Below are 12,328 nucleotides of genomic sequence, written 5' to 3'. Positions count from 1 at the left end.
CTTATAGATGAAAAGCCACAAGATGACAAGCATACCTTTCAGTGAACAGGCTTGTCTTACCTGCCAATTCTTTCTTTTTTAAGAGGTATGATTGACATACATTACATTAGTTTTAGGTGTACAACATGATGATTCAAAACACACACACACACACACATATACACACTGAGAAATGATCACCACAGTAAATCTAGTTACCATCCTTCTTCATATGGTTATATCGTTTTTTCTTGTCATGAGAATTTTTTAAATTTACTTTCTGGGCAACTTATAAATATTTACTACAATATTGTTAACTATAGTCACTATGCTGCACATTACAACCCCATGACATTTATTTCGTAACTGGAAGTTGTAACCTCTTCACCCGTGTCATCAGCCCCCAAACACACTCCCCTCTGGCAACCACCATTTTGCTTTCTGTATCCACGAGTTTTGTTTTCCAACTCCATATATAAGTGAATTCATGCAGTATTTGTCTTTCTGACTTAGTTCACTTAGCATAATACCTTCAAGGTCCAACCATGTTATCACAAATTGTAAGATGCTATTCTTTTTCATGACTTAAGTTTATATATATAGCCATTGATGGACCCTTAGGTTGTTTCCAAATCTTGGCTATTGTAAATAATGCTGCAATGAACTTAGGGGTGCATGTATCTTTCCAAAGATATGTTTTCACTTTCTTTAGATAAATAGCCAAAAGTAGAATTGCTGTATCATATAGTTCTATTTTTAATTCTTTGAGGAATCTCCATATTGTTTTCCATGGTGGCTGCTCTAATTTGCATTCCTACCAACGATGCACGAGGGTTTCTTTTTCTCTACAACACTTGTTATTTCATGTCTTTTTGAGAATAGCCATTCTAACAGATGTGATGGGATATCTCATTGTGGTTTTGATTTGCATTTTCCTGATCATTAGTGATGTTGAATATCTTTTCATGTGCCTGGTGGCCATCTGTAGGTCTTCTTTGGCAGAATGTCTGCTCAGATCCTCTACCTTTTTTTTTTTTTTTTTTTTTTTTTTTTTTTTTTGTCTTTTTGCTGTTGAGTTGTAGGCGTTCTTTGCATATTTTGGATGTTAACTCCTTATCAGATATATGATTTGTGGATATTTTCACCCATTTAGTAGGTTGTCTTTTCACTTTGTTGATGGTTTCCTTTGCTGTGCAGACGCTTTTGTTTGATGTAGTCCTGCTTGTTTATTTTTGCTTTTGTTGTCTTTGCTTTTAGAGTTAGATCCAAAAAATCATTGCCAAAGCCAATGTCAAGGAACTCACCGCTTGTTTTTCATTTTCGTTTTTTTTTTTTTTTTGAAGAGTTTTATGTTTACAGATCTTGCATTCAAGTTTTTAATCCATTTGGAGGTAGTTTTCGTGTATGACATAGTAGTCTAATTTTATTCCGTTGCATATGGCTGCCCAGTTTTTCCAACACCATTTATTAAAGTGACTGTCATTTCCCCATTGTATATTCTTAGTTTCTCTGTCATAAACTTGTTGACCATACATGTGTGGGCTCATTTCTGGACTCTCTTTTTTGTTCCATTGACCTATGTGTCTGTTTTTATGCCAATGCCATACTGTTTTTGATTACTAAGGCTTTCTAGTACAATTTAAAATGAGAGAACACAGATGCCTTTAGCTTTCTTTCTCAAGATTGCTTTGGCTATTTGAGGTGATTCATGGCTCTATACAAATTTTAGGATTATTTGTTCTATTTCTGTGAAAAATGCTTTTGGAATTCCAATATGGGCAGCATTACATCTATAGATTGCTTTGATCAATATGGACATCTTAACAATATTAATATTTCCAATCCATGAGTACAAAATCTTTCCTTTTCTTCAATTTCTTGCATCTTCTTCAATTTCTTCTGTTGATGTCTTATAATTTACATGTACAGGTCTTTCACTTCCTTGATTAAATTTATTCCTAGGCATTTTATTCTCTTTGATATAATTATAAATGAGATTGCTTTCTTAATTTCTCTAATAGCTAATTGTTAGGATATAGAGACACAACAGATTCTTGCAGTGATTTTGTACTTGGAAAATTTACTAAATTTATTAGTGCTCACAGTTTTGGGAGGAAGTCCTTAAGATTTTCTCTATACAAAAATCATGTCATCTGCAAACATTGACAGCTTTACTTCCTCTCCAATTTGGATGTCTTGTCTTTTTCTTGTCTAAGTGCTCTGACTGGGATTTCCAATAGTATGCTAAATAAAAGTGGTGAGAATGGACATGCTTGTCTTGTTGCTGATCTTAGAGGAAAACTTTTCAGCTTTTCACCACTATGAGTTGGGTGTGGGCTTGTCATATACGGCCTTTATTATGCTGAGGTACATTCTCTTTATAGCCACATTGTTGAATTTTTATCATAATGTTGATGTACCTAAGGGACATTTTAAGTACCCTGGGTGTCTTTTTTCTCTAGGACTAGCAGAAGAGGAAATGATGCCTATGTCTTTCTGGAATTTTACTCAACATATTTCCCCTGGTCTCAGTAAAAAGGGCTGGGACCCACTGTCAGGGCTTATGCATTTTTCATAACTTTGATGATTTCAACAGGGATGACCTCATCATCACATTCAGAGCTACTTTCCCCTCCAAACCCAAGGGGAGGTCCACCCTTAGTTAAATCCATCCCAGGGACTGCCATAGAACCTTCTGGAGAGCTAAGGAAGGGGATGGGATGGGCTACAAGCTGCTGTATATTATGCAGGCAGGTGTATGGCTTCTCACGGTCTCCCTCTTCCTCCTGTGAAGGGGGCAAAGGAGGAGACTTAGGCAAGACATCCCCCATGCCTCCAGAATGTACCTTCCAGACTACCCTGGCACAGTCCTCACATGAGAAATATGACATCTCAAATCCTCCACCTTTTTTCCAAACTGAGAAGCAGCAGTGACAGCCAGGGCACAAGCACATTCCCCTCACTTTCTCCTTATCTAAGAGAGATTGCAGGGGGAAACTGCAGTAAAAGCTGACTTTCCCTCCAGAGATTTTAAAGTCCTTTTGTATTTCATGAGAAGTTGTTTTTAGGGGGAACAGGAGGTCGGGAAACTGCATTTCAGAAATGCTGTCGTAATGGTTTTTAACACCTTTTATTCATCTTACTGGTGCTATTTTGTAGGATAAGGAACAACGTTGACAGGTTTTGCAGGAAATTTTTATACACTTTTTTTTTTTTAAATCACAGACTTCTATTTTTATGTTTTTAACATTTTCATAATTTTTTTTTTTGTAACTGGAGCCACGTAACAAGTATGGGGGGAATTGTGCCTTGTTTCAACAGTTTTTGCTAAATTTTAGACTGAAGATGACAGATGCTTAGAGCTTACCTTATGTTGAATTAAAATCAGTATTTCTCTTTTAAAAATGGGGGAAGGGCACCTGGTGGCTCAGTCAGTCAAGCAACTGCTCTTGACTTCAACTCAGGTCATGATCTCAGTGTTGTGAGACTGAGCCCCAGGTCAGGCTCCATGCTGGGCATGGAGGATATTTGAGATTCTCTCTCTCCCTCACCTTCTTCTCCTTCTGTCCCTCCTCTCCACTCCTACCGGCATGCACACGTACCCGTGTGTGTGCGCGTGCACACACACACACACACACACATACATAAGTAAGGAATTTCATCAATCTTCTTTGCATCTATATAACTTTTATGCTTTATTTTGTTAATGTGGTGCATCACCTTGATTGATTTGTGCGTGTTGAATCGTCCTTGCAGATCTGGAATAAAGTCACTTGATCATGATGTATGATTCTTTTAATGTATTGTTGAGCTCAGTGTGCTAACATTCTGTTAAGACTTCTTGTGTCTATGTTCATCAAAAATAATTGCCTGAAATTTTCCTTTTGTTGCAATGTTTTGGTATATGGGTAATGTTGGCCTTGTAAAGTGAGTTTGGGAGAATTCCCCTCTCTTCCATTTTTTGGAAAAATTTGAGGATAGGGATTAAATCTTTGAATGTTTGGTAGAATTTAACAGCAAAGCTGGTCTGGTCCTGGTCATTTGTTTGTTGAGAGGGTTTTGATTACTGATTCAATCTTCTTACAGGTAATTGGTCTATTTACATTTTGTATTTCTTTATGATTCAGTCTTGGACAATTATATGTTTCTAGGAATTTATTTCTAGGTTGTCGGATTTTTTTTTTGAAAGTAATCTTTTATCATCTTTTGTATTTCTGTGGTTATCAGTTGTAACTTTTCCTCTTTTATTTATTTATTTGAACGCTCTTCTTGGTGAGTTTGGTGAAAGGTTTATTAATTTTATCTTTTCAAAGAACCAGCTCTTAATTCCATTGATCTACTCTACTGCCTTTTAAGTCTCTATTTCACTTATTTCCACTTTGATCTTTGTTATTTCCTTCCTTCTACTAACTTTGGGATTCATTTGTTCTTTTTATAGTTCCTTTAGGTACAAAGTTAGATTGTTTCATAGTTTTGTTTTTTTGTTTTTGTTTGAGATAGATTTGCATCCTGTGAACTTTCCTCTTTGAACTGCTGTTATAGAGATTTCAAGCAAAAAAACCTTTGGGTATCCGCATCTCATAGATTTTGGTATGTTGTATTTCCATTTTAATTTGTCTCAAGGAATTTTTCTGATTTCTATTTTGATATCTTCATTGACCCATTGGTTGTTCAGTAGCACGTTGTTTAATCTCTACATATTTGTGATTTTTCCAGTTCTCTTACCATTGATTTCTAGCTCCATACCACTGTCGTCAGAAAAAAATGCTTAACATGATCTCAATCTTAAATTTCTTGAGTCTTGTTGCATGGCCTATCATACGATCTATCCTAGAGAATGTTCCAAGTGCATTTGAGAGGTATGCATATTCTGTTGCTTCTGGATGGAATGTTTTGTATGTATGCATTAAGTCCATCTGTCATTTAAGGCAAATATTTCATTATTGATTTTCAGTCTGCATGACCTATTCATTGATTTAAGTGGGGTATTCAAGATCTCTACTGTTATTGTATTACTGTCAATTTCTCCCTGTAAGTCTGCTAAAATTTGCTTTATTTGATGCTGTTTGAATATGTAAATATTTACAAATATCATATCCTCTTGTTTGACCCCTTTATTATTAAGTAATGCCTTTGTCTCTTATTATAGTCTGTTTTAAGGTCCACTTTGTCAGGGAGTGCGTGGGTAGCTCAGTCGGTTAAGCATCTGTCTTTGGCTCAGGTCACTCTGCCAAAGTCCTGGGATGGAGTCTCCCCCATCAGGCTCTTTGCTCAATAAGTGAGTCTGCTTCTCCCTTTCCCTCTGCCCCTGCTCATGTTCTCTCTCTTGTTCTGTCTCAAATAAGTAAAATCTTTTAAAAAAATAAAATTAAATAAAGTCCAACTTTGTCTTATATAAGTATAGCTACCTCAGCTTTTTGTCTTCATTTGCATGGAATATTTTTTTCTAGCCCTTCACTTTGCCTGTTTCCTTACATCTGAAGTGAGTCTTTTACAGGCAACATAAACAGGAGTCTTGTTTTTTGTCTTTTTTACCCATTCAGCTACTCTGTGTCTTTGGATCAGAGAATATAGTCCATTTACATTAAAAATAATCATTGATAGGTATGTACTTATTGCCATTTTGTTTATTGTTTTATAGTTCCTCTCTTTTCTTCTTCTCTTGTTTTCTTCCCTTCTGATTTGATTTCTTTAGGGCTATGCTTGGGTTCCTTTCTCATTATCTTTTTTGTATCTGCTATAGGTTTCTGCTTTGTGGTAATCACGAGGCTCACATATAAGAGCCTATGTATACAATAGTCAATAGCAATTTAGTTTTCATGAAGGAGCTGCTCAGCTAGTTTTCAGCTCTTTTTCAGAGGGAACTGTCCCATGTGTAGCTGTAGATTCAGTGCATTCCCAGGAGGAGCTGAGTTCAGGATCTTGCCAGGCTGCCATCTTGGACCACCCCTTCCACATTCTGGATACCTGCCAATTCTTAAGAAATTATCATTGTGTAACATAAGATACAAAGCAATTATTCTAAATACTTTAGAATAATTTAGCAAATATTCTCAATATTTTAATTTGTCCTTTCTTCCTCTTTCCTCAACCATGGTTATAGAAGATTAATAGGTTTTTCACTTGATATTCCACCCTCCAACATGCCCAGTTGGTCATCATTAAATGGCTTTATCTTTTTGTGTGTTATCATTGTAGCTCTTTCTTAGGTTTTTTAAAAAAAGATCCATTATCACCCCTACATCTAGATGACTTCCATCTGCCTTTTATTTATTTTTTTTCCATCTGCCTTTTAGAAGACCTATCATCAATACTGCCTTTACTTTTAGGTTACAAGATTTATAAATATCAATAGTTCTACCTAAAGAAAAAAAGGTACCTAAGAAACGTTAGAATGAAAGGCTTGTGGCTAAAAAGACTATTCACGATGTACTGATATTTTGCATATAAAATACTACAAATAGAATCAGTGGGCTTATCTGTGCAGGAAATGATTTAATCATTCAAAATTATCATTCAAGGGCTCAAATCTAATTTAGAAAAGAAACTGTTTATACATTGTTAGTAAGTTGCCTAAGCCCTGCATGACTAACCTGTCTTTTTTTGTGAAACATTGCTCTCAAAGGGCCAGATTGCACCATTTTAAACAAGAGCATTCCCAATTATTTATAAATGGCAGAAGTAATCCAAAGCATCCTTTTATTAACTATATGTAAAAGGCATAGTTACCTATAAGTATAGATAAAAGGTATTTGAAAGAATGAGTACAGACGTTAAAATTTGCTTTATGTTGGTCCATTGCCTACACCCTTCTCTGGCTGAAAACCACTGAATAATTTGACGTAACCCTCAACACAACATATGGTAGGTGAAAATGATTTCTATGTGGGAGGAAGGTCAAAACCAAGTGCCTGCAGATGGTCATAGACAAGAAGGGAGATGCTGATCACTCTTCAAACCCCACTCTGAGGGAAAACAGTTGGCATCTAAGAATTATTTGTCAAAGCAAAGTCACAGGTGATAGCAGAATTAAAACATTTTTCAGCCAATATATGTACAAACTGTATTCTCTCTCAAGTTGCTGGAGGATATGCTTAATTATGATTAAGGTATAAAGCAGTAAACAGGGACTCTCCCCTCCCCCATTATGAAAGAGAAGCAAAGGGGTTTCCTGAGATCTGGGAAAGCAGGAAAGTGGCAGGATAAAAGCTTTGCAGTAGATTTCACCATCAAGCAGTCCACACTGGAGAGAGAAGACAGAAACCTTTAGGAGGTGTTTCCAGGAAAAACAAGCAGTCTGTTACCTCGTTTGGTCTTGGGGAAAAATTACATTGTGCGACTTTTTTTCAAAGACATCAGAAAGTAGTTGAAGTCGTAGACAAAGGTTCAAACCTTTAGATATTTAAAAACTAAAATTTGTAAAAAAAAAAAAAAAAAAAACTAAACTAAAATTTAAGAAAAACAAAAAGGTTTATACAAAGGACATGCAATCACTATAAAAAACTTGGAAGAGCAGGGACTATGTCCATAGTCATCATTGTGAAAGCCTTGAGAAGAAATTTATGGGCTAGGAAAGATTTGAAAAGGAAAAAGGAATCTCAGAATGAAAAAAAAAAAAAAATCAGCTACCATAATAGTAAATCACAGATATCTAAAATAGATTATTCAAAAGAATGCAGCACACCCATACTTACTTATGTAGAAGGCAAATACCAAGGTAAAGTACTAAAACAGTATAAAGTGATTGTTTCTAAGCAGACAGAAAGAGATATAGGAGACATGCATTTTGGTCTAAATATTTTAGCACTATTTCACTTTTTAAACTACGTACACAAATGACTTTGCTATACAATGGAAAATTGCAAAATACTAACAATTCACTTAAAAAACATAAAAAAAAGGTCTTCCGACATCTGAATTCATAGAAAACCAGCATGAATATTAAAATCATGCATTTTTTTGAAAAGGTAAATGAAATAAATCTGGATAGCTTTAACTACTATTTAAATTATCTTGAGATTAAACTTGCTAACTTAGCAAATAAAACACTGAGAGCAAAAAAAAAAACCTCATTTCCTATTCATGGCTTCAGCAAGCCGCATTTCCTATTTCTGACGCGTCTTCCTAATTAAAAAAATAAATAAAAATAAATAAAATCCCCTAATAAAATATTGATAAAATGTCATTCTCTTCTCTTGCAAAAGACAAGAAGTATCACTCAAGGGGAATCAAAAAATGCTTAGTGACTATCATGGTAAATATTAAGTCATCTGATCCTAAGAATGAGTCCCAAGTATCCTTCCAAATATTATGTCCAGAACAAACATGGGTTTGCTTCTTCTGTCAAGGGGGCAAGGTAGACTTCTAGAAGTATGTCCTGACACAGTAAAGGCCATCAGCATTCAGGTCTCCATCAACACATCCCTCTTGCACAGGTCAGGGTCTGAGAACAATGCCTGTGCAATCTTTACTTTCTCCTTTACTTGCTTGCCCTGCTAGAGCAGGAGTTCCTTGAGGGCTGTAGCCATGGGCTTTTATTTCACCTTAGTTATTCCAAGTGACCAATACAGCTTCTATCTAGTAGTTTCCCAATACATACCCAATGAGTCAATGTACACATTTGTGAGTAAGTTAGGATCGGACTCCTTTGAAAATGTGAAACCAGATCTATATAGTTCTTTAAAAAAAAAAAAAGACAAAATTCATAGGTTTAACTGCTAGGGCATCTTTGTGGAGCTCTTTAAATATGGGGATACTTACTGAAAGTCAATTGCCTACGCTTGTGCTTCTGTCACTCTGCAAAAGGAAGATCAATAGGAAAAAATCTTTAGGCTTCATTTACTTTTCAGAATGTAATAATTCCCTTTTAAAATAAACATCACACTTGCTAATTGTTACTTCTCCTGCCCAGAAAAATAATCCGAACTTACTACCAGGTATCAGAACTTCAGCGCTCACAGCAAGGAAATGATTATTACAATGGGATTGTTGATGTTAAGGCACATGTGTCGCCACATTCTACCTCAAACTCCACATGCCTCAGCCTCAGAAATGTAGGTCTTGGGAAATCAGACGCATTATATACAAAATATATGGTCGCATTTAGACACACACACACATACACACACACACTGCATTGCACTAGGTGCCTGAATCAGAAATACAATTTCACAAGGAAATTTCCAACAATAAATGGTGCCAAGCAGTACCTTGCAAGTGCGGTTAAGTGCAGGCATAACAATCACCCAGAAAGCTTTTTCAAATATTTTTCTCCTTCCTTACACTCTCCTTATCTTGGAGGGTTTTTTTTTCCTATTGTTTTTGGGGCTATTTATTTTTTAGCCCCTTTAACTCCCAACTAGGAGGACATGGCCTGCCAGTTGAAAATCATCTCTGTACTGAGCCACTATTATTGACTAGGCACGTTGTGGGGAAAGCAACAAACATACAATGATCACTTAAGTTTTTAACGTGGTTCACTTTGAGGACAGTAAATACATCCTAGCTAATAAACCAAATTCACCAATTGGTTGTGGCTGCCTGAAACAAAAGCTGAAAAAGACTTTAAGACCCTCTTTGGTCTCAGAAACAGATGCAGTAATTAGTAATGTCTGCCGAGATGAAGTGGAGGCTACAGCAGTTTGGGGATGGATGCCACCTTCCCTTCTAGATGTCATAGGCCAGCCCAATATGTTCTTTCATAAGTAAAAGTCAGGTCACAGGCTCCTTTTAATAGCAGATGCTTCCAATTCACTTAAAGAAGCTATGTAGCTTGGGAGGTGGTATGGCGGGAGGAAAGGAACTCATGTGCTTTGTCTGGGCCTTGCCAATAACAAGCTGCATGATCTAGAGTTCTCTGGGCCTGTTTCCTCATCTTAACACAGGCAAGGTGATTTCCAAGGTCTCTACTGAAAGGCCAGAATCCTTTCTTTCCCTTCCTTTTCCTGGTTAGTTTCTAACCCAGAAAGCAGAAGAGTTTTGAACCTTACAAGCAAAGTCTCATCGATCATGAAAGTCATAGCAATGACTTAAGGCTCATTTTCTAATTTTTGTATTTTAAGAATAACTAGAGGTCTTAATTTAAATATGTGGGGTATGCACTGCATTTTGTAGAGATGGTAACGACAGACAATGACTTAGTTTGACATTTAAAAAAAAAAAAAACACCTCCTTTCCCCAGGACCAAAGTTTATCATAACAATATTTATACAGATTTATCTATGACTGAAATAATCCAAATACAAAATAGCGGGGACTTAGTTAAATTATCATACATCTTGTTGATAGGCTACCATATGAACAGGGAAATCACATTCAAGAATATTTAATTACATGGGAAAACAAGCAAAGTAAAAATATATTAGGGGTTTAATTACTTAGTTACAAAACCTCCATGTGTGTGCACTTGAAGAGAAAAAAAAAAAAAAAAAAGACAAGCATGTCAATAGCTGTTTTTCTGGGTTGTAGATGAACTCTGTAATGTTCCAAGCCCAAGCAAATGAATAAAGGGGTGTGTATTTCAAGTGTGTAGGCCTAAACAGGCCTGATATCCAAAATAAAATGTTAGCTGAATGGGGACACTGCACTGTGGGGAGAGAAGTCAGAGGTGGGGAGAGAAGTCAGAGGTGAGAAATTAGACAGGCTGGGTCCTAGCTGTTGTTAAGACCAAGCCCAGCAAAGTGAAGACAGGACACCCTGAAGTTGAGCAGGGGTTGGGGACAACAGCCAGGACTCTTCAGGACTGAGATGAGCTGTGCTACCAAAAGTCACCTTTGAATAAGCTGCTTTCAGAGAGGTCTCATCCATATTGCTCACCAAGGTTTTGGAAGGTGATCCTGTGAATACCAAAAACAAGGTGCTCGATGCTTTAATCGATGGACAGTGTTTTTCCCACTTTATAACTGTAGACATAGGTTAGCAAAATGAGTAAAGAGATGATAAAACAAACCCAGGTACAACTGAACCCAAAACCTGCACATCCTGCCACTCCCCCCGCCCCCCCCCCCATGTATTTAATCCAATCTCCAAGTCTGACTGGCTTACTGACCTTCTGGACCTGGCCTACACAGGCACATAGGGAATTAGTCAACCACCTTTGAAGCCAGTTCACGGGAAAAAAGGGTCTAGTGCCTTCCCCAACTTCTCCTACATTGCTATTCTAATAACAACATCCAGTTATCCAAAGGTATAGTGTATGTGCCTTAGAAAGCTACACAATCAACAATCCTTAATTCATAAGGTAGTATTCAACTAAGCAACCACAGTATGTATTAGTTGACTGAAAAAACATTGGAAATGCTTAGTTTTCATTTATTAGGTGATTTGATTATAAAAACATACATGAGGGATGCCTGGGTGGCTCAGTCAGTTAAATGTCTACCTTAGGCTCAGGTCATGATCCCAGGATCCCGGGATCGGGGAGGCCCCCATCAGGCTCTCCCCACCCTGCTCAGGCTCTCTCCCTCTCTCAAATAAATAAAATCTTTAAAAATATATATATATATACACATACATACATATATATATGTATATATATACACATTAAGTTCACAATTTGTAGTTCAAACGAAATAGTGGCTTGTACTTATTAAAATAAGCACAATTTCCCGCCATTTTTATGTGTTTAGGTTGGAGAACAGAATACACATTCATGGTTGTGATGAGGTCCACGAACCTTCAGATCACAACTGACTTTTCTGCCCCAACCCAAGGAGGTAATTACAGCTAATGTGTGATGTGACTGCCCTGCATGCACTTCTCTGCATTTTCTTATTCCCAAAGAAACATTAAATCTCACAAAACATACTCTTCACCTATGCAGGGGTCAATCACCAAACTCACAGAGCAGGCTCAGAAGAAATCAAGACAGGTAAAATAAATGGTAAATATTTTCTACAAAACCGTTAAGTATCTAACTCTTAGGTGAATCACCAAAACCCTCACATGTTGCTTATTTATCCTCATAATTCAAAAATGGTTCATGCCTGGTTTTTATTCCTTAGCAAGTCAAAAGAAAAAAAGTAATTAGATAGGGTAAAATATTAATAGAAATAGATAAGTAGGGGGCACCTGGGTGGCTCAGTCGGTTAAGTAGCTGCCTTGGGCTCAGGTCATGATCTCAGGGTCCTGAGAAGGAGTCCTGAATGGGGCTCCCTGCTCAGTGGGGGGTCTGCTTCTCCCTCTGCCCCCTCCCCCTTGCCCATGCTCTCTCTCTCTCAATACTTTCTCTCTCAAATAAATAACATTAAAAAAAAATTTTTTTTTTAAAGGAAATAGATAACTAGCTGCAAAGTAGTGGCTGCCAAGGGAAGAAACTACAAAAATGAAGGCAGAAGTAGAAAGCAGCCCT

The 12,328-nt window shown here is 36.8% G+C and overlaps 1 long non-coding RNA gene across 1 annotated transcript in view; it reads right to left on the bottom strand.

The window, feature by feature from the left end:
- Positions 1-8,770, bottom strand: part of LOC140625329 (uncharacterized) — a 54,829-nt gene extending 46,059 nt beyond the window's left edge. The window contains exon 1 of the long non-coding RNA XR_012024688.1: positions 8,740-8,770. This is a non-coding gene — a long non-coding RNA (uncharacterized lncRNA). The remainder of the gene's footprint in view (positions 1-8,739) is intronic.
- Positions 8,771-12,328: the final 3,558 nt, after the last annotated feature.

Source organism: Canis lupus, chromosome 36 (assembly GCF_048164855.1).
Source record: "Canis lupus baileyi chromosome 36, mCanLup2.hap1, whole genome shotgun sequence".
In the NCBI taxonomy this organism is placed as follows: domain Eukaryota; kingdom Metazoa; phylum Chordata; class Mammalia; order Carnivora; family Canidae; genus Canis; species Canis lupus.
The sequence above is the reverse complement of the archived record's forward strand: the minus strand, read 5'-3'. Positions and strand labels throughout refer to the sequence as shown.